At 44.3% G+C, this 24,984-nt stretch overlaps 1 long non-coding RNA gene across 1 annotated transcript; it reads right to left on the bottom strand.

The window, feature by feature from the left end:
• Positions 1-14,806: 14,806 nt before the first annotated feature.
• LOC103546607 (uncharacterized) lies at positions 14,807-17,119 on the bottom strand. Its single transcript, XR_543726.2, has 3 exons — positions 16,919-17,119; positions 15,728-15,860; positions 14,807-14,934 (listed from the first exon to the last, which is right to left on the bottom strand). It is a non-coding gene; the product is annotated as an uncharacterized lncRNA (long non-coding RNA).
• Positions 17,120-24,984: the final 7,865 nt, after the last annotated feature.

Genomic DNA, 24,984 nt, shown 5'->3' with positions numbered 1-24,984 from the left:
CTTCTGACCTGAAAGCATATTGAAACCACTTGCAGTGAGAAAAGCAAGTTGCAGAATTGTACAGAAAAACACTACTATGTGTGTGTGTTATGGGCTGAGTTTATCCCCCCTAAAATTCATATGTTGGAGCCCTGATCCCAGTTCTTCAGGATTTAACTGTACTTGAAAATATGGTCTTTAAAGAGGTGATTAAGGTTAAATGAGGTCATTAGTGTCCAATATGGTTAGTGTCTTTATAAGAAAAGGAAATTAGGACGCAGTCATACACAGAGGGATGACACACGTAGAAGATGGTCATTCACAAGTCAACAAGAGAGGCCTCAGAAGAAACCAGCACTGTAGCCTACAGAATTCTAGCCTAAATTTCTGTTGTTTAAGTCACCTAGTCTGTGGTACTTTGTTGTGGCAGCCCCAGCAAACTAACACAGCGTGCATATGCAATAAAACAGAACTAGAAGAAAATCTATCAAAGCCTTGTTGAGGTCATTTCTGAAAGCATGACTCTATAAGGGACTTTCCATTTCTACATTATACATTTTCGTTACACTAAGCACAATTTCTTTCTTTCTTTCTTTCTTTTTTATTATGATAGATTACAACCTTGTGAGATTTCAGTTGTACATTATTGTTAGTCCTGTTGTGGGTACACCACTTCACCCTTTGTGCCCTCCCCCCAAACCCCCTTTTCCCTGGTAACCACTGATCGGTTCTCCCTGTCTATATGTTAACTTCCACCTATGAGTGGAGTCATACAGAGTTTGTCTTTCTCTGTCTGGCTTATTTCGCTTAACCTAATACCCTCAAGGTCCGTCCATGTTGATATGAATGGAACAATTTTGTCCTTTTTTATGGCTGAGTAGTATTCCATTGTGTATATATACCATATCTTCTTTATCCAATCATCAGTTTCTGGGCATTTAGGTTGCTTCCATGTCTTGGCTATTGTAAATAATGCTGCGATGAACATAGGGGTGCATGGGACTCTTGGGATTGCTGATTTCAGGTTCTTAGGATAGATACCCAGTAGTGGGATGGCTGGGTCATAAGGTATTTCTATTTTTAACTTTTTGAGAAATCTCCATACTGTTTTCCATAGTGGCTGCACTAGTTTGCATTCCCACCAACAGTGTATGAGGGTTCCTTTTTCTCCACAACCTCTCCAACATTTTAAGCACAATTTCTTAATGGAAATAATGAATTTTTAAAAATTAGATAGGGTAAAAGAAAGAAAAAAAGCTAAAATGCGTAGTAACTGATGCGTCTCTGTGTGTGGCTACAGATTTGCCTCTGAGCTGTCAATGATGCAACTCACACAAACACATCTGGTTTGGTACACAGTTCATCATGTCCAGGAGATAAAAGCCAGATCACTAGTTAAGAGATATGTAGCTAGTGTTGATAGTGGTATCAGTCAAGAATTGTCATGTGTCCTCAAGTACGGCTGGTTCCATAAAGGCTGCTTTTACATCAGCCCTCTGTATCACAGGAAGTGCAAGCAAAGGCAGTTTTATGGGGCCAGGATCAAATTGTCCTCTCCGATTTGTCACATATTTCACCGGGCCTTCTTCACTTGTTCACATATCTGTCTGTTCTCTGCAGATTTTTTAATTTGCAACCTCAGTGCAAACAGAGCATGGACAGAGGTGGGGCTTATGGGATGAGATGCTCTTCTTCCTTCCCTCCCTGCCCTATGCTTTGAGCAAAACCAAAGGTGTGGTGCCGATGACCAGCTGTGGAAAAAACCACTAGTTTGGTCTGGGGGTAAGAATTGAGGGTGGCAGGCATTCATTGCAGAGGGTAGAGCAAAGAGCCTGGACTTTCTCTCCCTAATGGATATTGAGCACTTACTCCCTGTGTCGATTGTGTCAAGTGCTCTCCATTTAAGCGTTATAGCCACCCCATGAGGTAGATTCTATTACAGTCTCCATTTTTGTAAGTTGGGCAGCTGATCCTAAAGGAGGTTAAGAAAGTTAGTCAAATATCTCGGCTGGTAGAAGTGGAGCCAGGATTTGAAGCCATGTCATCCAGCTCTAAGGCCGATGTTTTCTTAACCACTACACCTGGTATAGAAGGCCTGGCATCAAGTTCTGATGCAGCTACTTGCTAGATGAATGTTTTTAACAAATCCCTTCCTGTCTCTCAGGCAAATTTTCTTCCTGGATAGAGAGAGGGGCTTCAACTAAGTACCCTCCAAAGGCCTTCCAGCTTTGCGAGGCCAGGCTTGGCCCCATACCATCATTTTGGCAAATAGTCTGGGTGGAAGACTTCACCAACAGATGGGGCCTTGGCTTTGGCACCGGATTTGGCTTAGCTTTGTGAAGGCACCTATCTCCAGAGGCTAGAAGTTGTTGCCAGGGAAGATGTGTTGTCTTCTCTGCAAGGACCACCCAGGGGCATGACCCCCTCACAGCCAGGATGCTGCAAGATCTTGGAGAACTTTTAAGACCCTGCTTGCCTTCCCTTCTCTTCTCATCGCTACTACCTCTACTCTTGCCCCATTGCTGTCTTCTCAGCAGTGTCCTACCTCTCAGTGGTGACAGCTAATGCTAAAAATTGTCAACTGCGTTTCTAAACCAGTCAGATATGTCCCAGACCCACTTGCAGCTCCAGGTATCGGGATCAGGGAATCTGTGAAGGGCAGATCCCCTATTTAAGGGCCATTTTTCATTGCAACTTCCCATCCGAAACCCGACCCCATAAAGAAGAGAACTGTCATCCCCGCCCCACAGAACCTTTCACAGCTTCACACAACCTATTTAATTCCATCGAGCCACGGTTTTTCTAAAAGCCACTTTCTAAACAGTACTCCAGTGCAAGCCTTTCTTGGACAAAGGGTTGTAGTTGGTTTTCTTCAAGGTTTTCCCACCCTAGCATCACTCTCGACTGAAACTTCTCTCCAATGCATGCCAAAAACTACCCGGGAAGGCAACAGAATTAGGGGGACTAAAGTTGATGTTCCCAGAATCCAGAGATCTGTGTGCAGCATTTTAGGACAAAAGAAGTCCCAGAGACAAGGTAAGAAGATGGAGCACATTCATTTCAAGTCCATGCTGGGGGTAGTGGCAGAGGGGTTAAGACACTGTAGAAGCTACTGGAGCAGAGGTCACTGAACTTCCCATGCCCAGGGGCCACCTTGATGGACTCCCTCAGTGTTCAGATGGGAAACTGAGGCCTGGAGAAAGGAAAGGACCTGTGAATCAGTGACAATCTTGGGTAACCGAGTGTCATCCAAGCTCACTTTGCAACCCTCAGGGAGTATGAAAGCTGTCCCCTCCTCCTCCTTAACTCTCTCCAACTGCCCAGCTTAGAAAAGGCCAGTGCCCGGTAGATCTGGGTAACGTTTTTATTTCCAACCTTGATCTCTAGGTTTGCATTTAGGGTCTTTCAGGACCCAAGTTGCACTTTCTTCACTTGACCCTTTTCATTTGGAAATTTTGCTAAAAAAAAAATTTGAGAGCTATCAGAGGTTAGGTGATAATCTGTACAACTTAGTTAAATAACTGAACACGGCTTTCTTTTTTTTAAATTTAGCAGTTATTATACATTAATAAAAGTACGTGACTTTACTCTTAGCCCACCCAACTTTCAAGACTCTCATTGACTATAGCTGAAAGGCCAGATTCTGTTCGCAGACTTTACAACCCTCTAAGCTCTGGCCCCACCTACATTGCTAGTCTTATCTCCCATTCTTCCACCCACCACGCCATGCTTTATCCAACTGAACTTCATTCTTCTTCACTGGTGTGCCCAGCCTTATCATACCTCTGAACTGTTTGCTCACACAGAGCCTTCTCTGCCTGCAATGCCGTCTGCCCTCTTCTGCACATCTCTAAATCATTCATATTTTTCAAGGCCTAGCTTGAGGCCTCGCTTCAAATTGGAAGGGACCTCCTGCCCATCTCTGAGCTCCCATTGTATCTTATCAACTCTTCTCTTAAAGCACATACCACTTCTTACCTCACCGCATAGTTATCTAGGAATCTGCCCACTGCACTGTGAACTTTGAGGCAGGATTCATGTCACATGAAGCATCTTTGATTTCCCACGGCATGTAGAACATTGCTGAGTGATAAATGGAGGGTACCTGAGTACAGAGCATGAGTAATAAACTGAGTGAACACAGGTCCAGAGACTCTAGGACATGAAACTTAAGAACAAAACATGGAGATGAAAGAGAACAGAGCTACTAAGGAATCAATTACCTTAGGCTAGAGACTCAATGGAGGGCAAGTAGGTAAGGATAAAAAGGGAGAAAGAAATAAGTACTGTGGTTGTGGGAAAGAAATTCAGGCTATCCATCCAGCTGAAGGGAAGGAAAGGGCAAGATATGGCAGTACATACACTCTCCACCCTACTCTGAAATTCTGGTTCATGTAGGACCCGAGTACAGTCATGCGCCTCATAACGATGTTTTGGTCAACAACGGACCACATATATAATGGTGGCCCCATAAGATTAGTACCATATAGCCTAGGTTTGTGGTAGGCCATACCATCTAGGTTTGTGTAAGTACACTCTAGGATGTTTGCACAATGATGAAATCACCTAACGACGTATTTCTCAGAACACATCCCTCTCATTAAGCAAGACATGACTGTATGTGGCAAAATCCTTGCTTCGTTTTGCTGATGGTTTCACGGAGGACAGAGGAGGCAGTTAAAGAAGCAAGAGTGGAGAAGCAATACTGATGAAAAAATGAAGTTAAATTAATGAGACACATAGACCACGTACTAATGGAATAATTTCCTCAGGGGGATTAAGAAGAAAAAACGCACTTTTATTGTAATAAGGTGGGGATTTTTTTCCCCTGAAAGAAATAACACTCATTTTGAGCCAGAAAATGCAGTAGGTCTTGGGATTAGGATGAGGTGAGATTCCTGCTCTTAGGAGCTGGGACGCTGAGATTGTAGAGAAAGGTGCTTCTATGTAGAATGGATGGCCAAGTTTGGAAACTCGTCTGGATATAGCACTCTAGCGCTATGAAGATGCCTTGAGAAAAGAGGCTGTGTGTGTGTGTCACCTAAAGACAGAGCTTTGTAGCTGGAGAGCTCCCACATTGGATGTGACTACAGCTGAGCATCACACTGTAGAGGGAAAGCATTATCTTCCCCTCTGCTTCTGGAGAAACTACCATCAGGCTATGGTGACAAAGGGTGTCTCGATATCCAATGCACTTTCTTCAGGAGTCAAGGTCCTCTGGATTTCCAGAACACCATATTTTGGGGAAAGTGGCATCTAGGTCACCATCATGTTTTGGGGAATGGATTAGAAGGGCACAGAATGGTGGACATAGCAAGTATTGGACTTTCCAGCCTCTGTAGTGGAAGATGGCAAGGGAGAAGGAGGCCTGGAATGGGTTGATGTATGAGTTTTCTATGGCTGCTGTAACAAATCTACCACAAAGCTGGTAGGTTAAAAACACAAAGTTGTTTTCTTACCATTCTGGAGGTCAGAAGTCCAAAATGGATCTCCCTGGGCTAAAATCAAAGTGTCAGATGGACTGTTTTCCTTCTGAGGCTCTGGAGGAGAATCTGTTTCCTTGCCTTTCCCAGTTTCTAGGGGCCACCCACATTCCTTGGCTCAGGGTCCCTTCTTCAATTTTCAAAGCCAGCAATGTAGCATCTTTAAATCTTCTCTGCCTCTCTCTTCCACGTTTAAAGGACCTTTGTAATTACATTGGGCTCATCTATATAATCCAGGATAATCTCCTTATTTTAAGATCTGCTGTTTAGCAATCTTAACTCCATGTGCAATCTTAATTCCTCCTTGCCATATAACATATTTACGTGTAACATAACATATCCCCCCTAATCCAGAGATTAGGAAGTGGACATTTTTGGGAGGCCCTATTCTGCCTATCATAGTCAGCAAACAATGATTGCCCCCCATGGAAACGTGGAGAAAGGATCCTTATATTTATTCTCCTTCTATCATTCTCATCAAGTAGAAAGCTCTTTGAATCCAAAAAGAGAAGAATCAACACTGACTGGAATCAAAGCTCACGATGGGTGAAGAGGCAGTATGAGCTCTGAGCTCTCGGATTGGAATGAAATTCACCACAAGATATTGAGAATTTAGGAAGGAGATTTCCAAACTGCTCATGGAGAGTTTTGAGGAGTCATGGAGAATAGTGAACATGTTAAAAGATTAGAAATGGGCAAAACAGTGTACTAGTTTTGAAAAGAAAGGAGATAGATTCCTTAAACTATAGGTGAATGAATTCAGCATTGCTTTTGGAAATAATTTTGAATGAAACGTAGAAAAGATGGCTCACAAGCACCTAAAAGAGTCCACTGGAATTATGAAACAACATGGGTTCTCTGAGAACAAATCATATTTCCTCTGTTGACATGCGTAGGTCTAGAGGGGAGATAGACACTATACGTCACCAGACTATAAGAACCTCACGGAGCTTTCCTAAGACAGAGATCATATGTGGCTCATCTGTACATCATCAGTAGTGTGTGGACTTGGCTCATGCTGGCTCACAAGAGCTGATTGCACACCTCTTCCCACCCATGTTCAGTGATATCACATTGGTAGTTTGAAATCTGCCATGTTGCAAGTAGATATGCCACAGAAATGAGCAAACACTGCAAATCAGGGATTTTTGCCCCCCTGGGTAGTCGATTGTTAAATATTTACCAGCACAACATTGCCTGTACCACCAAGCATTTAGTACAGTGCCAAGATACAGCTTGTGCTCAATAACTGTTGCTGAAGGAATAAATAACTTGAACAAGAAACTTAACAAAGTCTCCCCAATATGATTGCGGTCAAGCAAGAGACATCTTAACTGGACGCCAGTGCAAGAAATATCAAAAGAAAAAAAAACAATCAAGCTGGAGGGAATTTTCTAAGAGTAGGATAAACAACTCTGTCATTTGTCCTGTGAGTCTTGAGTAATCTTTGTACCAACATGAGAGAATGAGCATGTTGTATGATACAAAGACGTCTTCACCATCTGGAATGATGAGCTGAACGTAGAAAGATGAAATTTCACAGAGGCAGACGTAAAGTCCTGTTCTTGGATTGAGAACTAAAGTGATAAAGCTAACCATGCAAATATAGGAAGGGGTAGGGGTGGGAGCGTGAGATGTGAAATGCGAGTCTCATTTCTTCAAACTGGCCGGATGATAACTAAAACATTCTGCCCAGATCCAGACACTACATAATTGAGCATCCAGAGAAGAGTGACTGGAGTGCTGGGAGATACAAAATTTCTCATGTGAGGCATGATAGAAGGAATTTGGAGGTTTTCATCGGAGGAGAAAAGACTCAAAGGAGTATGAGATTGACACCAAATATTCCCACGACTGTTACATAGACAGGGCTATCGCACTGCTCAACTCTAGGGGGCACCATTTCCGCTGTAGTCTATGTGACGAGCAACATCCAGAGCTGTACAGCTCATGTCTGCACAATACGCAGTGCTACTCCTGCGTGGGGGCAATGGCTTGCTTTTTCAAATAGTAGAAGCCCCCGGGAGTTGTGTTTCAGCTCAATTTCAGCAAGAACCTCAGAACTCCTGAAGAGGATTTTCTCTTGCCTTGGACAGATTCAAAGCATAGGCTGGATAGTCACATATCTTAGGGGTGGAGGAGAGGATTCTGGCAACAGAAAAGCAGAAGGAAGATTTTATTGGATGACCTGTAACATAATTCCGATTCTGAGGTTCACTAATCCCAGAGACGAGAACTATTTATGGAGCTTCCACCTGTGCTAGGCATTGTGTTAGGTGTTTTATACACCGGATTTAATTCAGTCTTCAAAACAACCCTACAAAGTCAATATTATTATCCTTAATTTACAGATGAGGAAACCGAGACTCAGAGATTAATTATCTGTCCACGGTCATCCAATTATTAAGTAGCTTAGCTAGGATTTAAACCTGGGAGTATATTACTCCTTGATTACTCCTCGGTTGTGCTGATTTGGGAGGAAAGCTAACCCTCCACCCACTCCAGGACTACTGGTTAGCTGTGTGACCAGTTGACACCAATATTATAGTCAGAGGACTTGTGGGAGGAAGCTCACTGGAGAAAACATGGAACCACAGCTGTGGGTGCTATTGACTGGCTAGTGGCAGCCGTGTCTTGTAGGTAAGGTTTCCTACCTTGCCAGAGCTGACTTTGCTAGATCAGACTCTTACTTTGCTCCTTCCTTTGGGCTGTCATCATAAATTCACTGTGCCCTGAAGAAATTGAAGATGCTCACGGAAACACAGTCCCTGATAGAATCTCCCTCTTTGGATTAAAGGGTGGGTGTCAGGAGTCCTTTTATCTTGCCTCTTTACCTGCTCCCCTGAAACTCAGGTCCTGATGATGACTCCGTGGGCTCATAAGGAGCCCCAGCATTGCTTGCACGTAGCCACTGACAGACCAGAGCAAGTTCCTGGGAGCTACCACGTAGCTGACAAACTAGAAAGCGTGATCTTTGACTCATCCATCCATTACGCAACTAATCAGCATGACCGAGTTTGGGTGTTCACCATGTGTCACCACACCGCGTGTCACCGCCAGAGCCACGCCTCTCCATGGCTGGAATAGCTTGCTCAGCTGGCTCCTGAAGCATCAGAAGATATTTGTTGACTTGGAAGAATCAGCGCCTTTTCTGTTATCTAATGAGCTGTATCAGGACCGCCATTCCTACTCACCAGTAGCATAATTCTTCAGTGTGAGAATTTGGTTGTGGGCTGATGTTATTATGTCTTGGGCAATTACTTTGAATTTCTCTGGAGCCACCCTTGTTGACATGATTTGTGCTCACACCTAGGATTAAAGTCTGCTCATTATCAGAGAGCAAACACCTGCCCTCACAATCAACACAGTTAAAATTACAGTCGGGGACTCAGCTCACGCTCTTTCAGGCTCTCAAAGGTACAATTTGCTTTTGGCCTTGCTATTTTTCTGGCCGAACTATCTGCCTGCCATCTAGGCACTCTAGACCCCATCGTTATTCTGTTCCACCCCATACCCACTCCCCGCCAGTTCCTTCCATGTCAGTAAATTTACCGCAGAATCATAAAAACTGGCACTGCAGATAAGGAAATAAAGCACAGGAAGGCTTGTCCCACTAAAACAGCAAGTGAAATGCTCTTTCCACCAAATTAGATGCCCCCTTAAATAAAGAGCTATTGTAATGTGTGGCAGGAACGATGGGAAAGAAGTAAAAGACAATGCATATCTTTATTTTTCTAGAAGACTCTAATATTGCCTTAGAATTCTCCAAGCTCAGAACTTTATGAATATGGCAAAATGAAGCACTGAGAATGACTGAAGGGGGGCAATAGCACACACTGCGTAGCAACCCATGGTGGGTTCTGATCCCCAGCTCCCGCTCTGCTTCAGATGATTCTGGTGATGGCCCTAAAGCAGAGGGGCAGGTTGGGTCTAATTCTCTGTAGGCAGCGCACGTCTCCCCATCTCACAGTGTGCCCTGCACTGGGAGGTCTGCCTCTTTCTACAGGATCTGATTACTAAACGTCGTTTTCCGCACACGCTGAAGGGACAGTGTTTGCACGCTGAGTCTGGGAACAGCTGAGGGGGCTGGCACTCCGAATCTCTAACCGAGGTTAGAGATGGGCTCTGCCGTTATAGTGGCTTCTCTTCTAGTGGCTGTATTCATTACAGACTGCGGTGACAAAAAGGGGTTTTAAAGGCCCTCTGGCCAGAGAAGTCCCTTCCAGCTTGAGGTGAGAAGTGAAAATGGCTCCTCCATTTGCACAACGCTCTGGCATTTCCTGTGCAACTAAATGCCTCAGTGGCAGGAGTAACTTGAGATCTTGCTTTTTAATCACTTTTTGTTCAACATCTCCTATTACATGGTCGCAATCCTCGCATCCTCTGTCGTTCATCTGAAAGGCAGAGCAGTTGGTGAACAGCTTGAGTTCTTTAGTGCAGTCTGTAAGGGACATAGCGAGGTGCTATCTATGTCGTTCTACTGGAGAAATCAGAAGAAGGTTTGTGGAGGGAGCTGTCACCTGCAGGCGTCCATTCTTGATCCAGACAGGCTGTTGGTTACAACGCCAGTTATCTCAAATCATGGGCTGCGGAAAATTCCAAGATGGTTTCTTTTTCATTAAATCGCTCCTTACGGGACACTCCTTGAAAGACATCAAAAAGAAAGTTTGCTGCATGTATGACTGTATCCGTAGAATAAATTCCTCGAAGTGGAACTATTAGGACAAAAGGCATGTATATTTATAATTCTCATAGTTGTCCCAATTTATACTTCTGCCACCAATGTATGAGCGTGCTCGTTTTCCCATCCATTTGTAAATAAAATGGGCCTTTAAACTTTGTCAACTTTGTAGGTGAGAAAATAAAATAAACTTGGCACCTAACTGAAAAAATTCATGCTTTTATCACCTGAGACTCTTTGGGAGAAGGAGATTTGGTTTACTGACATCATCCCAGGGTCCTGAAGAGAGAAGGGGATAGAAGAGAGGAGGCAGAAGGGGAGGGGAGAGAAGAGAAGACTGGCAGAGAGCAAAAAAGAGTGAAGAAGATGAGGAAGGAGAGTGCAGCAGGTTGCAGCAAATCAGAGCGACACTAGAGATTCTAGTTCCCAGCTGATCAGGTGCGCTCGTGTCCTCTTCCTGTTTGACTTACCTCTCTCCACCCAACACATACATTTCCACCCAGCTGTTCCACCTCCTGTGAACAGGGACTTACGCTCTGAGCGCTTAATCATCTTGACTGCTCATGCCATTCTCAGACCTCAGGACAGACACTAAACATGGACACATCTACTGCCCAAGAAGCCCCTGCTTCGAGTGCCAGGAACAAAGGAGTTGTCTACACTATACAGGGAGGTTTCTAAAGCTGCATCACCGATTATTTGAGAGGGAGGAAATGACTACAGGGAGTTCTGGGCTAATCAAAAGACCTCAGGTCTTACTACCAGGTGGATAAAACTACTGGCTCAAAAATTTTAGTACTAACGTGTATGGTTTGTACATGTACGGTTGCCAATGGAAAAGCTAGCGTGTTGGCCTCTTTGGGTTGTAAGGTACAAAAAGGATTATCCAGATCACCCTGAGTGTTGATGGTTTAAGAAGCTACATGTTTTAAGCAAGAGTGACATCTTGGCCATACAACCAGGTCTCTGGGGAGCCTATAAACAGCTCAATAGTTAGCTGCCCCAGGACCTAGAACATAGTTTGGTAATTGGAAGGTAGTATAGGATCCAACACAGGTCTGGCAACTGGGTGATCAGACAGCAGCAGGAGGCGCTGATTGTTCTAGAGCTTCACCATTGCTTTGATCCAAATCTCCATCTTTTCTTCCACTGTTCACATCTCCACCTGGGAGAAGTGCTCTTAACTCTCTACCTGACCTCACACTCTCTTCTGACTCAGAGCTTCAGCTTATGTCTTCATACTGCCTGTTCTCTGCGTCTTTTGCCCCTCCCATCAATTGCTCAATGCCCAATGTCTTATATTCAAAAATCCTCAAAAAAACAGAATCTGCTTGATTCAGTCACTGGAGTCCCCACTGCTCACTTTATAGACCAGCGTATAGGCTGACTATCCGTGCATCAGAGGCCCATTCAGTCATGGCCAAGCTGGAGGAGTCCATAGTGTCTGCACAGGACCTCCAGTGAGAAAGCCTTCGAAGGTGGTCATGAGCATGGGGCCAAGGTCATTAGACTTCTTCAGGGCAACCAGACGAAATGTTTGGGTTTGCATCCCAGCTCCGCAACTTTTCATGTGACCTTGACAAACAAGCCTGACAGGTATGCAGGCATCTGTTGTACATGATCTCTAGGATTCTTTGAATCTATCTAATTTGGTGACTCCATCAGTCCCCGAATACCACATCTGCTCTTCCAGTCTACTCCTCCTCCCTCCTATATGATTGCCACGCTTACCTATTTTTCTAGATTAGACAACAAAGGCCATTGTCTCTTGCTTATGGTATTTAGAGGAGAATACGATCAATCTCTTTCCTCATCAGAATGCGTTACATTACTGCCTCAGCTGATGGTCCCTGAGAGATTCAGGAGGTTGCAATCTGGGAGGCAGTGTTGAGAGGGAGGAATGCTTGTCCTCTTTCCTTGCATTGTCATGGAGAGGAGAAGAAAATATGGACAGACACGCTCATCTCTATCCTTCACACAGTGTTCCCTGAGGGAGTAAGAGTGACTAATTGGAATAGTGAGAAGGGGAAAATTCTCTTTTGGAGCAGCCTACTCTCAGTAAACTCAGGTTCTCTGCTTCTCCATGCAGTGAACTTACCAGAACATGTGGAGGACTACAATTTTGGGGGTAGATGGTAGGAAGTCTGGGGAGGTGAAGCCATGGTCTCCTTTATCAGTCACAAAGCTAGTATTTTGATCTTGGTCTGTGTAGCTCCTATGATTATATCTCAGCGGCTTTGGAAATTGGCTTAAGAGGGAGGAGTATGGTTCGTTAGCACCATCTTGTTTCCCAGTTCACTGTCATCCCTGGGCCTGGATGCTTGAGAAAGCACGCCACACCAGCTTTGAGTACAGAATAGGGTGATTTGCCTTAAGGACCCCAAAGCAACCCGAGGAAAGAAGAACATCCTGCAGGGATACTGGCCCCCTACCGGGAAGTCCCAGACCCGTGACTCTTATCCAGAAAGATGCTCCATCCCTCCTTTTCTTCTGTGGCTCCACGCAGTGGAAAATGCCCTGGTTTGGAAGTCAGAGGATTTGAACTCAGACCTTGGCTCTGCTGGTTACTAGTTGCATAACTGTACACACAGGAGTCTACTTCTGAGTCTCAGTTTCTCCATCTTTAAAGTGGGCCTAATGATACCTACCGCAGAGAGTCCTTGTGAAGATTTCGTTCAGTGAGAAAACAAGTGGGAACCATATTTGTAAACTCTGCAAATGAGATTGGTTGTCTTTAACCTCACTCCCCTCACCCAGCCACTTCCCTTGCTTTTCCTTTTAGGTCCCAGTGGTCCTAGGCTGCAAGTGACAAAGATGTGGTGGTTCTCTCTATGCCTGCAGCATTGCTAAGTTTTCTGTGAGCCTCTTGATATGGAGCAAAAAGAGAACTGGGGCCCCAACCAGGCCAACGGGAGCTAAATTCGTCTGGCAGGTGGGAACTCTGAAAACAGCAGGGAATTGACTTGTGAGAATCGTGGGTTGCTCTTATCACCTGTAAAATGAATATAATCATTCCAACCTCATAAAGTTCTTAGAAGGAATAAATGGGCTTATGGATCTGACACTTGATCAGATAGTCAATTGTTACTTCTCTTTTCCACTAAACACTGCGTAAGACGTAAGACGCTGCTCCTCAGAAATGTTTTTATAAAAGTATGTGCTTTTGCAGAAGAGCAATTTTTGAGGACCTCACAAAGAGGGAAGTTCAGGGAGCATCATTCAAGCTGGAATCCACACCCAGAAAATACTGTCATGTGACATGTGGGTAGATTTGAGCTTGATAATTCTTTTTTTTTTTTTTTTTAAGGATTGGCACCTGGGCTAACAACTGTTGCCAATCTTTTGTTTTTTCCTTTTTTTCTGCTTTATTTCCCACCCCCTGCCCCCGGTACATAGTTGTATATCTTAGTTGCAGGTCCTTCTAGTTGTGGGATGTGGGACACCACCTCAACATGGCCTGACGAGCGGTGCCATGTCCGCGCCCAGGATCCGAACCCTGGGCCGACGCAGCGCGGAGCACGTGAATTTAACCGCTCGGCCACGGAGCCAGCCCCTGAGCTTGATAATTCTTTCAGTCAAATGCCAGAAACATGATTGGTAGTGACTTTTAATTATTTAATTTATGATTAGAAAGCCATGTGTCCCTTGTCAACAGTCACACCAGGAATGAGACTGTTATCCACCTCCACTGCCCGTGATCTAAACCCCGGATCTAGTCCAAGCCTCAGTGTCCCCACCTAGACTAGTGCCATGGTCTCTTCATGGGTCTTGTCTTGGCCTTAATTGGAAATTATCTTAAGTTCCTCCTTAATAAAATTTCCCTACTACTGCCAGTTTACTTTTCCAGAATCATCAGTCTGATTCTATCAGTTCCCTGCTCAGAAACCCGCACTGGTTCCACAGTCACACTTTCCAGACTTGTCTTCCGTTCCTTCTTTTCACGTATCCTTCAGTCCTTTCAGATGGAACCAGTACCTTTATGGATCAGTCAGAGTCACCAGTTGCAAGCAACAGAAAGTGTCTCTGGATATTGGGTAGTTTGCAGACTAATTGACAAGACCAGAGAATCAGCCAAAGCTCTGTATTTCTAGGGACCCCAAAACAGAACTGGCTTATGAGAAAATCACCCAGTTGTTTCCCCAAGCACTAACCAAATGCTGTAATTTTCCCCTTTGCCTCTTTTGTGTCAGAAATTTAATTTTATTGCAACTGCTACTGCGGCCAGTATCTGTGACACCTCTTCACCAAGAACTCAGTCTTGAGCGTTCTGAATGCTAGATACTTCTGTTACTCCGTTAACAGAAAATATATATACCACGCACTACTGCTCCCTTATATTGCTCACTTTGAAACCAGTGTCTCATGGATAAGCTTTACTGATGGCTGGGTACATGTTTATGCCACAGTTGCCAGGAAAGCCAGGAAAGAGAGTTTTTTGGGCTTTTACTTGGGGGGAGTGGGACATATAAGGTGGTAAATTCCCCAGATACAGCAAGGGTCCTCAAAAATTTACAGGGCAGCCAGAAAACATGATAAATATCTACAGCGTAGCCAACTCTTAGTTTGCCCAACATTAACATATACCCTTCTTGCATACTTCTTACCAGTAACAACTTTCCTGCCTGAGATTACGCAACTGTCCCCCTATCGAAAACAGGCTTACCCTCAGTCCAAAAAGGAGACACCGCAAGGTCTCATCAGCGCATCCAGCTTCACATGCAGGATCTCTCTCGGTGATGTTCTTTCTCTAGTTCCAGCTGGCTTCCGTCTTTATATCCTGTAACCTATGGACTGCATTGTAAAGATAACCACCATCACCAAAAGTAGTAGAGGAATAGAAAAAAGGAAAAAGAATAACTAGTTGTGACACATCAAGGAAAAAATACAAGAACGTATTATAGCCTCCCTCACCCCCCCAAGTGGTTAAATGATCATAGTTGGTATTTACATGACTTCTTTTCTCCACCGTCCATTCTATGCTCCTTTGCCCTTAGCTACCATGTTGGCTGGATCATTCTATACATGCTATGGTGACCAAACCTTTATTTGCCTGTATCTGGTTTCTGTAGTTTTCATTTAAACCTTACTGGACAGAGAAGTACTGGGAGTTATAAGGTATATCCTGTGTTTCAGACATACTCCTCCCTGCCTCTACTGTGTAACAGCAACCTTATTCCTCCTTGATAATCAGGATAAATCACTCTAGTCCAGACCCTGACTCCCTTTATGCCTGTTCTTCAAGTGATAGGAGATGTCCCAAATGGCCAAGCGACTGTTTCAGCTTTTACTTCAGTGTCGTCATCTTTATGTCCCTGGAGGAAATATTCTCTGATTGGTTACTAAGATTTCTACAATAGCAGAGGTCATAGCTATGGAAATGAGCTTCACAATTTTTCCAAGTGGATCATTAGATGTAGTAGTGAAAGATGCTACACCCACCATTTCTAACCCTTCCCCACAGGACCTGCATATTTGGGCTATGGAAGAAACAGCAGCACTGGTTCAGAGCATAACCTCAGCCCAACCTCGCGAGGTCTTGTCGCCTAGGCCTTGCCAAACCGGAGCCTTCAATAAACAATCACACCTGCTTAAGGCTGCCTGCTTCTGCCAGGATACATGGAGAAACACCTGAACCATAAACACCATAAACATCAGCCCATTTTCTTCTTAAATTGTAAAGTGAGTTTCTTGATCAGAACCAGAGGAGTCCGTGAGACCTGGGAAAATCATAGAGAGAAGGAAAAACAAATCAAAACCTAGAAGACCCAGTGGGGGCTTTTGGTGAGCATTCACATGGGACACAGTCTCATGCTCTCACATATTTTGATAGGTTCTTCAAAAAAACTTCTTCCCTAAACCTTTCTGTCATCAATCCATTTTGTTCTTTCCAACTCCTTAAACATCCGGATTAGCCATTTCCCATGAATCTATGTTGTACATTCCCCATGAATCTACACTGTAGATCCACGCCTGAGGCCATCTTACTTTACAGGAAGAGAGACCTGTACAATATACACTCCAAAGTTCTGTCTGTCGGGGAAATGCCCTTCCCCGTTTTGTTTCAGGGCCATCTTTAAGGGGGCCTAAATGCTTCGCATTCCACTTCCTTCTGGTGCCAAAACATCATGCAGTCATCTACATTCTTCCAACTTGTTATAAGGAACTCCATGTGAGATCACAGCTATGTGCCAAGGAAGAGATGGCAGCGTGACAGAATAGGCACACCGAGAGTTTGAGTCACCTATGCATGTAACTTGCTTGTGCCTTCAGGACATTTTAATGGGGTGTTGCTAAGTAAGCTTGACTTAATGGCTTGATGGATCAGAGAACACCTGGTTCATAATGGACAGTCCATATTACACGGATTCTTGGTGTCCATTGACAGGAATCCGATCTCTACCAATAACAAGCCAAGATGCTCCTCGAAAAAAGAATAGTTCCTTGCCAAAGAGTACACGGCTTTTCTGCAAAACGTCAGGGAACCCAGTTGTGGTTCTCCTGTTGAGGCTTGCCACAGCTGCCATCCAGCATCCTGTATCTACACAAGTACGTCAAACACCACTGGATCTGCAGGAATGCTAAGTGTCAAGTGTTAGAAACAGCTGGGGAGTTTTTTCTTTCTTGAGGTCCTGCTCAATCCCAGAAGCCTTTTAGGTCATGCGAGAAAAGGGTCAAAACAGCACGCTTAAATATATCTATTGCCTCCCAAATCTAAAGAGGTCTCCCAAGCAATGTGTTTCTTTCTTTATGGTGACAGTTTGCAAGGTGAACCTACCTCTTCCTTTGAAGATGACATCCAAATCCTTGGACTTTATAAGAGATTTATACTTTAATGAGGTGGCAGCCCTTTATACTTCCATGGGCTACATCTCTCACTTTGGGCACATATGTATCTTATCCAAGGTGTCTACAGCACCTGCTATGTCCTGCCTCCAAGTCCTATTAGTTTGATGTCATCGAATGCCAGCATCATGTCCTGTGGAATAGGGAGAACGTCAAGCATGGTCTAAATTGTGGCACAGATGCAGAGTTGACATAATCTCAAAGCAAGATAGTGAAGGTGGACAGCTGTGCCTGCCAGGTGCAAGTAAATTGCAACTAATGCTTTCTCCTCATTTGAATGGACAAAAGCAGTCACCGCATCCGTAGTTGCCTACCGGATGTCAGGAACTGTGCTGATTTGCTGCAGTAAAGAGACCACATCTGGAACAGTAGACACAATTTGAGTCACTACCTAATTAAGCCTATAATAATCTATATTTCCTCGAGATTTATCTGACAGCTGCATAGGCAAAACAGGCATGTTAAAAAGGGATTTGAGAGAAACCATAAGCCCCGCAACTTCTGTTTTTTGATGGCACATACACTTCTGAGATCTCCTAGCAATGCAGCATTGCTTTTGGCTTACTCTCATGGTCCAGAGGGGAATCTCTAGAAATGTGCTATCCAATAGCGTAGCTGTTAGCCACATGTGGCTATGGAGCACTTGAAATGCCGTTGGTCCGTAATGAGGTGTTCTGTAAGATACACACCACATTTTGAAGACTTCATACAAAGATAAGTATATTCATAAGTTGCTTATTGATTACAAGTTGAAATGATACTATTTTGGATATGTTGAGTTAAATAAAATGTATTATAAAAATTAATTTCACCTCATCTTTTTAAAAGATGCCTACTAGAAAATTTAAAATTAGATATGTGGCTCACATTATACTTGTATTGGACAGCACTGCTTAAGGGCTTAATTTGCTTTTCCTACCAAAATAAGCCTCATGGCCGGGGTTCGGTCGCCAGTTTGGAAGTTATGCCAATTGCTGGATTTATCTTTTCCAACTGTACACTCAACCACAAGATGGGTTTGGGGTCTCTTAGGGCCCAATGTGAGGTTGATTAGAATTAAAGCATATATAATCTGATCACCATAAGGCTGCCACTGCCTGGTAATCCATAGTGGCATTCTATTTTCACACTATTTCAAAGCCAAAGGTTTAGCTATTTTCGTTCCCCGAGTGTGCATTTACCCTGATAAATACCTGTCTCTTTGGAGAAGATGAGGAGGAAAAGGTACAGTATAACCCTGTCATGTTATCACAGAGCCTTTTGGCCGGGGTATGCCTCCTTCCTTTCACGTGTGGGGTCAGAGTTTCGGAAATAAATCAGGCCTAGGCATTGAGTGCGGAAGTGGCATTCTCTATTCTCATACCCTAGTCACTCAAACAAGGTCTCTTTCCACCAGACTGGGGTTTTTTGGTTCCATAAGTCAACTGAAAACTTGTGGTGGGCTGCCCATCTGTTTCACTTCTGAATCTTCCGATCAGTTAGTTAGATACTCTCAAAGAGTCAGACTCTTCAGATTACCACTGTAGTACCTTTGCCAATTACGGTAATTAGAGACACCATGCCTCTGATGGTTAAGTGCGATGCTTGGCCATGTTCAAGGGCCCTAGCCCCATCCCAGCATCCTTATTGGAATCAAGGAGACTATTTCAGCACAGCCAGTCCCTCCCATCTACATCCTTGGCCCACATGTGCTTTACAAAGATTCTGGCTCTCCCTGAACCAAAATATTTCTCAATTGTTTGGTGGTATGAGTATTTTCTTAGTCTTCTTTGGGAAGGGGGCTGAATCACATGTGATAAATCTACTCCAAAATTCCTGTCTTCCTAAGTCTTTTTATTCCTTCCTCTCCGTTATACCCAGGAATTTCTGACTTCTTGGCTTCATCTAGCGTGGTCCATCCTTGAGTCAGTTTCCAAACAGCCAATTGAGAAAAACAATTAAACTTACTCCCAGGTGTCGGAGCTAGAATTTTCATCCAAAATTACTGGGAAGAATACCACATTGAAAAACGTAGCCTAATCTTTATTCATGTCCCTCTCTCCTTGGCCAAGCCTTAATCTCACTCACATTCTCCAGGGTTTTGCTGATAAAAATTAGCAAAGACTTAAAAGTCTTTTGATGTCTTCGCCTTCTTCCTAGTTCTGGGCCCCTGGGGATATGCTAGGCTATAATTCTGGTTGTAAATTTGGAGACAATCAGAAATGGTAAGGATGGGGCATGAGGAAAATTGGCTTCTTCTTGCGAAGAAACTCCCTGTAGAAGATCCTTGTGGGATCCCCCATGAAAGAGGAGGGAGAGCAGCTGCGTCTGTTGGCAAGAAGGCTCAGTGGGATTTGGGATACTCTGAATCACATGAATTCCCCCAAGTCAATTCTTGGGGACCTACTTCTTTCTGGTCAATGCCATAACTTTTGCAATAGATCTGATGAAGCTATAAACTCAACTAAGGTTTTAATTTAACATGCTGCAGAATCAAACTTTGAATATTAGGCAGCAGCAGGGAACATCAAGCTGGTCATGATATCCAAGAGTGAGGAGGAGACTGGAATGGGGAGATGAAGTCCATAGCACTGGGAGCCAGTCATCGGCAGGAACAAATCGGAGAGTGAGGTCGGGGGAGGTCAGGTAAATGTAGGAAGTGAGGTGATGTGGGCTGTGATCCTGACATGGATTTTTCTTGGGTGTCAGCCTCCTGGGACTTTGGGAAGTCAGACCCTCATAAACGCAGACTTAGGGTTGGTAGGATTCCCATTAGAAAGTGAGCAGTTTGTAAGTGGCACATTCCCCTCGGACCTTCACAAAGGGAAAAACGAAAAGTTCCTACCCACATGGAGGTCACAGGGGTGGGGATGGTTTCCACAAACAGACAGAATTCCTCACTAGGATTAGAGCAATGGCTTTCCTGCTGGTCTCTCTGCCTTCAAGGTCATTATCACTACAAGCTCATTTATCTCCGCATAGGGGCCAGAGAAATCTTTCTAACACACACAACCTTCAATGGTTCCCCATTGTCTTAAGGATAAAGCCTCAATTCTTTAACCAGGATTTCAAGGCTCCAGCCCTGCTGACCTCTCCATCTTCATCTCATTGTCTCCGCCTCCATCCTACCCCTGTTCTCAACCCTATAGCTTTCCAGTGATCCTGAACTACTTAAGGGACTCTGTAACAGAGAAGGAGAAATATTCTTTAAAAGTGCACAGCCTTCTAATGAGGGTGGATTCTGTAAAAGCAAAGACCACCATCACAAGCTTTCTGCTAGTCTTTTTTATTACTAAGGGAGAAATTGCTCCTTTTGTGCAGCTGAGCATCTTGATGGGTTCTGGATCCACACAGGTGAGCCTGGAGCTAACTTTGCAACCTGCAGCCAATTTGCTTTGTGTAAAGACCAAGATGAATGTGGGTAGAAACAAAAAAAGGATGAGGAGCTGAGAAGTTAAAGAAAGGAGACAGCTCGGTTAAAAAAAGAGAGGGGTGGTATATTACCGCCAGTAAGAAATCCGCCGTGGAAGAAACTACTTTTCATGTGTAAGGAGCAATTTTAAGTTGTGCACTGGGGAATGGCATTGCAGCCTCTCTCTCACAACTCAGAAACTTCGACAAAGCTTGAAACCACTTTTACTTGCCTATTTTCTTTCCCTTCTCTATTCCTAGGTTTTGAGGTAACTTAGACTTTTAGCCAAGACTGTTGAAATTTCCCTATAATAAGTCTGATCTGATTCAAAAATTCTTATTCTTCCATGTCACACTAGCACCATCCGTTTAGATCATGACTAATGCAATGTTCATTATTCACCACTGTTTTCTTGTATTCTTTGTCTTCTCCTATGCAGAGAATTTTGGATGGGGTTATTTTCTTGAGTACTTTCTTAACTAATTTCCTCAGATGGAGTACCTGGGTGATATACTTTCTGAGGCCCTTCATATCCAAAACTGCCTTTTTTTTTTTTTTTTTTTTGCCCTCCTATAATAATGTTTTGACTGGATATAAAATTTTCAGATCATAATCCATTTTTTCCCTGAATAGCCTATAAGCATCATTCCTTCGTCTCCCAAGAGCCTCCAGCATTGCTCATAGTCCAATTATGGCCTCTTTCCTTTGTCAATAACTTGTTCTTTCTGGCTGATGAGTGTTAAATTTATCCCTGAAGCTCAGAAATTTCACCAGGACACTTCTTTGTGCGTGTCTTTTCATTAAACACACCTGGGACCAGGGACGCCTTTAACTTTAAATCATCGTCTTTCTCGAGTTTTCTTCTGCCTTCTTCCTCCTTCCGGAACTCCTATGATTAGACATTTAAGCCTCCAGCTCGTTGGTCCTCTCTGTCTTGTATCTGTGCATTTTAGTACGTAGTATGTTTTGTTTTGTTTTGCTCTGGGTCACTGAAACACTCCCCCTCCCGTAAACACGAATTTGATTTTCTGAGGTAATCATTCTCTTTAATTTCTACATTAAAGTTCCAAATTTGGAAACCATGCTTTTTAGTTCCATAATTTCATTGTTTACGCTCTATCTTCTTAAGAGTTCTCATTATGTTTCCCTCTTCATTATGTTTTAATTGAAGTTTGCTTCTGTTTCTCTCATTAATTCTGCTTCTGTTTCCCCACATCTCTGGCCAGCTTGGTCTCTTTCCTGAAAATGTCGTGTTCTCTTTGTTGGCAATCTCTTTTGCCTGATAACTTGGCAAGTCAGCCGTTGGAATTCCTCAAGCAGTGGTGGCAGCCCCGTACATGTCCCATGACCGCTTTCCCAGGTTTGATTAATTTGCTAGAGTGGCTCACAGAACTGAGAGAAACATTTTACTTACTAGATTACCAGCTTATTATAAAAGGATATAATTGAGGAACAGCCAGATGAAAGAGAGGAATAGGGCAAGGTATGGGGTAAGGGCCTGGAGCTTCTCTGCCCTCTCCGTGCACACCATTCTTCCCAGTCTCCACGTGTTCACCAACCTGGAAACTCTCTGAAGCCTGTCCTTTAGGGTTTCTATGGGGCTTCATTATGTAAGCATGATTGATTAAATCTTTGGCCCTTGGTAATTGATTCAACCTCCAGCCCCTCTCCCCTCCTTGGAAGTCAGGGGCGTGGGACTGAAAGTTCCAACCCTCTAATCACACAGTTGGTTGCCCTGGCAACCAGCCCCCATCTCAGGCGTGGTCCAGAAGTCACCTCATTAACATAACAAAAGATACCTTTACCGCCGTGATCCTTTAGGCAATTCTAAGGGTTTTAGGAGCTCTGTGCCAGAAAGGGGGACAAAGACCAAATATATGTGTCTTAGCATAAATCACAATATCACTGCCACTTCACCTTGAAATCAACAAAATGACGTCCTAAGGGCTCAGCCTCAACCTTCCTGCCCCCAAGGCCACCACTCCACTGTCCTTGACTTGTGTAAATGCATCCCCCTGGTGATACACCTGCACGGAAATGTTCCTGGAAGTGGGCTGGAAAGGACCTGCAGGAGAATCTCAGAAAAGCTTGTAGAGGGTTAACCTTCTTGGCTCCATCACACGGGAGCGGGGCACTGCAGTTGGCATTTAAAATAAGTCTTACTTGTACTATGGTTTGGGAACCATGGAAGCTACAAAGCTACGTGGAAGAAAATTCCCTTTCAGATGGCCAGTTCTGGAGACCTCAGCACCCCATGCTCACTGCTCTCAGGGCCCAGAGTCAGAGAACACCTGGGAAACTGTCTTTGAATTCTACAGAACCAGTTGTCCATTAAAAGAACAATAGCTGGAAACGTTCCAGTCAGATAAAATTCCTTGAATGTTGCTCATGTCATGGGTGCATCTCATTCTAAGTACTGTGTGCAATGCTGCGCTGCGAACGCCAGGTTCCCCCAGCCTTCAAATTTTGTGGACTATTCTTGTAGGAATGCAGGCCTGTACAATGAAGTCTTGCAACTGCCTGCCCGGCCTTCTAGCTCAGTTCATTGACTCTAACAGTCGGGACTGTATTATATGGGCTACAATAGCACTATTTATAACAGTTCGAATAAATCAGATTGATTTTTCTCCTTGAACACTAGAATATTTACTCTGAACCACCAAGGGCTGAGGGTCAGTGGCCCTAGAAAACATCATGCAACCCTCTCCACTGGATTGTGAACAATTCTTTTTTTTTTTTTTTTGAGGAAGATTAGCCCTGAGCTAACATCTGCTGCCAATCCTCCTCTTTTTGCTGAGGAAAACTGGCCCTGAGCTAACATCCATGCCCATCTTCCTCCGCTTTATACGTGGGATGCCTACCACAGCATGGCTTGCCAAGCGGTGCCATGTGCGCACCCAGGATCTGAACTTGCGAACCCCGTTCAGCGGAACGTGCTCACTTAACCGCTGCACCACTGGGCCAGCCCCTGTGAACAATTTTGTTCCTTGAGCCTTTAAGGAAGAAGAGTTACTTTGTCTACCGGGTAACCAAGGTTTCATATTCACTTGGTAACTGCACCCCAGCACTTGAGATCATTAGCAGAGTAACACAGATTTACCGAGAATGTGGCTTTTCATATGCATTGCCTCCTTTAATTCTCACCTTGACCTTGAGAAGTAGCTAACATGGGTGTCCACTGAGGCACAGAGAGGTACAGAAAGCAAATGGTGATGCTGGAAAGTGAACTCAAGCAGTCTGGCTTCAGTCTACACTCTTGACGCTTCCATGATTAGCTGTAGGCATAAGATTAGTGATAAAGGCATGCTTATCTTTATTTGTTCATTGATTCATTCAATACAATGGACTTTGATGCGGGGTCGGTGAGCCGAGGAGTCGAAAGAAAGATTTCTTAGACTCTCAAGATCTGGCAGTAGTGCTCTTTTATTTAGAGAATAGTGTGGAATAGCAATGGGGACAGGACCCATGGGCAGTCAGAGCTTCTGCTGCCGCCGCTTCTGCTGCCCCCGCTGGCATGGGGACAGAGCCCATGGGCAGGCAGAGCCGCTGCTGCTGCCCCCGCTGGCATGGGGACAGGACCCATGGGCAGGCAGAGCTGGTGCGTGGGGACAGGACCCACGGGCAGTCAGAGCTCCTGCTGCTGCCAGTTGAGGGTTAGAGCTAAATTTAAGACATAGGTATGTGAGTTATCTCTTTACAAGACAAAGAATATGTAAAAAAGTTAAAATGGTATCAGTGCCCGTATGGTCTGGCCATTTGGTGGTCCCACAACTTTTAGATAAGAATCAAACCAGATTGAGTAAATGGCAGAAGTCACCGCTTGAATTTTATCCTCGGCTAAAGACAAAGGAGGATTTGTGGGAGGGGGGGGGGGGTCAGTTACATGAGGTTGCCAGACAGTAACCAACTTAAGATTTTGCCTCTGGCATTGATTAAGAGCTTCTAGAGATAAGACCATCCCCTCTTCTTCCTGGCACGGAGAGGGAGGCATCTTCACAGATAGAGGTTTCCCTTAGAAATGTAAATGTTTCCCAACAAAGGGACAAACAAATTCCACTCCTTGGAGCCTGAATCTCATCTGTAGTTTTAAAACTAATCAGCCTAAAAATCCTCATCATAAGCCATTTTAAAATTAAGCAGCCTAAAAATCCTCATCAGACTTCACGTCAGGTCCTAAGGTAGCTGCTTGGGATACAAGATTGAGTGTTACTGACCCTCCCTGCCCTCAACATTCCCAATCTAATGATGAACACAAACAACGAAAGGGGCAATTAAAATAATTAGTGTTGAATGCTAGGGCAGGAGTGAGGGGTGTGGCTGCGGAGGCACAGACCCAGGGGTACACAACCCGTGGGAAGATAAGTCACGGAGGAGTTGGCGTCTGAGTGGAGTCCCAAGGGTGGGGTGGGGGTTAGTTAGACGGACGGGGCACTCACTTGAGGAAGCAGCATGCACAAAGGCCCAGAGCAGGGAAGGGCAGACATCTGGGAAATGGCAGGAAGTTCACTACAGGAGACTTTGCGTGAGTGGTTAGGGCAAGTGGTGAGGGTTGAGGCTGGAGGGGTCGCCAGGGACCTAACCTAAAATGGCCTCTCTGCCATGAGAAA

This window comes from Equus przewalskii, chromosome 26 (genome assembly GCF_037783145.1).
Source record: "Equus przewalskii isolate Varuska chromosome 26, EquPr2, whole genome shotgun sequence".
NCBI classification, from domain to species: Eukaryota; Metazoa; Chordata; class Mammalia; order Perissodactyla; family Equidae; genus Equus; species Equus przewalskii.
The sequence above is the reverse complement of the archived record's forward strand: the minus strand, read 5'-3'. Positions and strand labels throughout refer to the sequence as shown.